The sequence below is a fragment of the Triticum dicoccoides genome, chromosome 2B (assembly GCF_002162155.2).
Source record: "Triticum dicoccoides isolate Atlit2015 ecotype Zavitan chromosome 2B, WEW_v2.0, whole genome shotgun sequence".
Classification (NCBI taxonomy): Eukaryota; Viridiplantae; Streptophyta; class Magnoliopsida; order Poales; family Poaceae; genus Triticum; species Triticum dicoccoides.
This window is the reverse complement of record NC_041383.1, coordinates 135869766-135874371: the sequence shown is the minus strand read 5'-3', so window position 1 is coordinate 135874371 and position 4606 is coordinate 135869766.

Below are 4606 nucleotides of genomic sequence, written 5' to 3'. Positions count from 1 at the left end.
CATTGAGGTCTATGCGGATCTTCTCAAACTGATACCCACTTTGAATAACATAGAGAAATAAAAGGGTCTGAACCAAGTCTCCATTTGGCGCTCCCCTTATTACATAATCTATCACTGTGTCATCCGCACCATCTATCCCAAGATGGGTGACAAAGGCTCTTGCAGTAGCTATTGCATTGATCTCATGCATCGCCTCTTTGCATCACCCAAAGGGAAGATAAATGTTCCACACTTTCTATGGCATGAGATCCTCCTCGCTAGCCTTCAGCACAAGCGGGCCTTTCCTCATGCCCCCTTCCTTCAGGCTTTTATCAAGAGTGTCGCTTCTTTTCCCATTGCCCGCACTCACGTGCATGAGCGATGGGTCATTCCAGCTCACATGGCGAATGATTATGTTCCTCCTTCTAATGCTCCTACTCGTCGCACCGCAGCTAGTGTTCCTTCTCACGCTGCCCGTTCTCCTTCCAGTTCTGCACCCTTTGGGCGCATTGCTCACTTTCTTGGGCAGGCTCACTCTGCAATGATGAAGATGTTCACCTTTCATTGCTCCAAACAACACGATGTTGTCACTCGCACGGTCACTTCCAAGAATGCTCTGAAGGCTCGTTTGAGAGACTCCGGAATTTGTGATGTGAGTGATGATGAACGTCTTCCTGACGAGCCTCCTTCTGATTTTGGTTTCCCCGCGGGTCCTGAGTGGGATGATTTCTTTAACGAGAGGCTGGTGGCAGTGGTGCTCATGATGATGATGATGAGGATGATCTCTAATGCTGTTATGCTTTCTCCCTTTTTTGGATATTTGATGCCAAGGGGGAGTAGGCACTATGCATGCTTTTGAGCTCATTATGATATTAGCTTGTTTAACTTGTAATCGAACTCATTGCTATGATTGTGGATTAGCTTGTGTCGAAACTTATGTTCTATGCTATGAGTGATGAATCTATATGAAGCTTACTTCTTGATTATCTTGTGTATGAGAGTATTGGTATCATTTTGAGGGGGATCCCTCTTCATGTTTAGTCTCTATGGTATCATATTGAGGGGGAGGTCACTCCTTACTTATTCTTGATTATTGAGCTCCACAACAAATCCTTTCGATTACTATTTGTTTTATGTGTGTGCATATATGTTGTCATCAACTACCAAAAAGGGGTAGATTGAAAGTGCAATCATGCCCTTAATCATATTTTGATGTTGATGACAACATGTATGTTTGGGACTAATCACGTTTATCAAGTATATCTCAGGATTATGTCTCAAAGACCGTGTGTGTGGATCATGACTAGGGTCAAAATGCATATAACTCAAGAATGAAGACACGAGACATTGGCTTTGTTCTCGGTTTGTTCTTGAGCATAGGGATCCCGCACTATTAAGAGGGGATCGTTGGATCTAGTGAAAGACCTGCTCAAAACCCACAACTTCTGCTTTTTCTCTCTGGTCGTCCGGTACTCTATGGATGTCCGGTACCTCATAGCTGTCCGGACGTATGGCTCCCTCCAGTTGTCCGGTGTTCCCTTTACAGAATGGTATTTATGGATTTCCGGAACTCTCAGGACATCCGACCTTCGGACGACCGGCAGGTCTCAGACGTCTGGTACTTTCACCACAGAACCATACAGAACCATATTTACGGATTTCCAGCTTCTTCGGTCGTCCGGGCTCCAGACGACCGGCACGTCTCAGACGTCCGTATCCTGTGTACTGATTCATGGCTCATATATTCCCAGCGGCCGGACGACCGATGTTTGTCGGACGTCCGGACTTATTTGTGCCATCGGACGTCCGGTGTTGTCCGGACGTCCGACCTATCCTGTGCACTTAAGTGTCCCAAACGGTCACTTTTCCATACCTACTATATATATACCTCTCCCTTCCACGGGATAAGGCTGACCATTCACTTTGAGCTTGCCAAGAACACTCTTCACTCTCACTCTCAATCCTCTACACCAAATCCTAGATCCCCAAGGGATTTAGGAATGTTTGAGAGAAGTTCTCCAATCAAGTGATAGATCCACTCCTTCCCCTTCTTTGCACCAAATAAATTTGTGATTTGAGAAAGTCTTGAGCTTTTCCCCAACGTTCTTATTACTCTTGGAGGTTGGAGACTCCTAGGCGGCAGGAGTCTTTCGGAAAGGAATCAATTTTTGTGATTACCCCCGGAAAAGTTTGGTTGAGAAACGCCTTCGTGGTGTTGTCTCAAAGGGAGAATAGGGTGAGCCTTCGTGGCGTTGGTGTGCCTTGGTAATATCCACTTCTCTAACGGTGACTAGCTTCCCTCCAAGGAAGTGAACATCGACATACATCCTCGTCTCCCGGAGTTGCGGTTATTCCTAACCCTAACTCTCTAGTTGTGGTTACTTGTCTCTTTGCACTTACTTACATCATATTGTGCTTGCTTACTTATGTGCTTGTGTTACTTACATCATAGCTTCCCTCCAAGGAAGGCTTCGACGAGGAGGGTGCTGACGGAGGGCCCGGGCATTGGCTGGTAAGATGGAAGCCCTTGTAGCAGCGCCAACACTTGAGCAGCTCCTGACAGTCTGCTGCGAAATGATTGCATCCAGGACAACGGAAGCACAACCCGTCCATCCATTTGAGGTGGTAGGCGGTGGGCTCACCCAGCCCCACCACTGGATGCGGTTGCGGCAGCGCAACCAACCTACCCCCTACCAGATCCGCGCATCACCTACGCCCCCACACGTCAACCCATCGTTCATGGTTCGTGACAATCGATGAATCCCCTCCCCGAGGTGCCATAGCATTGTCCGGGAGAGGTTCGACATTGTGAGAGAATAGGATGCGAGGGAGGGGGGGCTTGAACGGGGGCGGAGGGGGGCAAGGGGTGGCAGTGGCAGAGGTGGGGGCGGAGGCAGGTACGCGCATGGGGCACAAGCGTAGCGAGAGCGGAGGGGCATCTCCTATACTTTTAAGCCAACTACATCATCTATTCCCTGTCCATTGAAGTACTTTTCTCTCTTAGAGCATTAGGAGCTCTTCTGGATGAATTGTTCACCAGAATTGCACTAATACAATGTGAAGAAGAAAAACACAAGACATAAGCTTTACTATATCATCATAAAAAAATGCCGTCAACTTCTAGCTACGTCAACTAGAAGACTTTAGAGGGACTGTGGTATCCCCAGTCCACCAGGGTTTAAGTCTTGGTGCTCGCATTTATTTCTGAATTTATTTCAGGATTTCCTGCGATGCACATTCAGTGGGAGGAGACGTTCCTGTCGACTTTCGGAGGTGCTCATAGGGGTAGGGTGTGCGCATGTGTTCATAGAGGTAAGTGTATACGCGTGTATATGAGCGTTTGCGTCTGTACCGTGTAAAAAAAAACTAAAAGACTCTTTTTTTTTCCTTCATTGAGACTATCAAAAGTTCTTGTGGATGAATTAATCAACGACTCACTGGAGTCTCTCCGCGTGCGACTACTTATCACCATGCTTACATTAATATACTATGTATAGTCAAATTTGAAGAGAAAAAGAGATGGCCGTAATTTTGGAAAACAGCTACAGCCTACAGGACAACACGATTAGGGACATTTAATTAAGTACAATCAGATCATGATCATTCTGGACGAGGATCACATTGTTTCTTGTGTGACGTCGAAAGCGACGAATGGGCGCGCTCCAGCGGAAAATGGAGGCGGACTTACCGAGTGCGGACAGGAAAGAAGAGAAGAATAGATAATTTTGATGGTCAATGGTCGTTCATGTTTAATGTCATCATTGAAATCCTGGGCTTGAGAAAGATAGCTCTCATAGGTAGGCAATACACATGGGAAAATAATTTGGAGAATCCAACGTATGAGAAGTTGGGTCGGGTTCTAGCCAGTGTGGAATGGAAACAAAAATTTCCCCTTCTACTAGTGTGAGCGACATAAGGGGCATGATATGGCCAAGGCGAGAAATATGAAGTTGGTTTTGTGTCTTTTTGAACAATAGTCCCATCCTAAAATAAACTTCTACAAAGTGAATTGTTTTGCTTTGGATGCGCCAAAGAGGAACAAAATAACTGCAGACAGTTCTTTGGTTGTGAGATTGGATCACTACTGTTTAGTTATCTAAGGGATTCCAATTCAGTACCGAAAATTAATGAACAAACGAGGGAAATGTAGTGAGGATTGTTTTGATAAGAAGCTTGTTGGAAGGGCAAGCTTATGTCTTATGTTGGTTGGCTCATACTCATAACTCGCTTCTTACGAGTATACTAATGTTTATGTTATCTTTCTTTGAAATACTCATAGGGGTATTAAAAAGATTGGACTTCTATAAATCGCGGTTCTTTGGCAAAGTGATGAATAAAGTGAACTATAGGATAGCTAAGTGGGATATATTGTGTAGGCCAAAGGACCGAGGGAGTTTGTGTATTGAAAACTTAAAGGTTACAAATAGGTGTCTTCTTAGTAAATGGCTTTATGGGTTATAATCTGAGGAGGAGGGGTATGGACATAGTTATTGCGAAGCAAGTATCTATTTTCCAAGGCCTTATCACAAGTAATGGCACAGCCAAATGATTCACTCTTTTGGAAGGTTCTTATAAGAACTAAGGGCATCTCCAATGACAACCCGTAAAAAACCTCCCGCATCCGTCC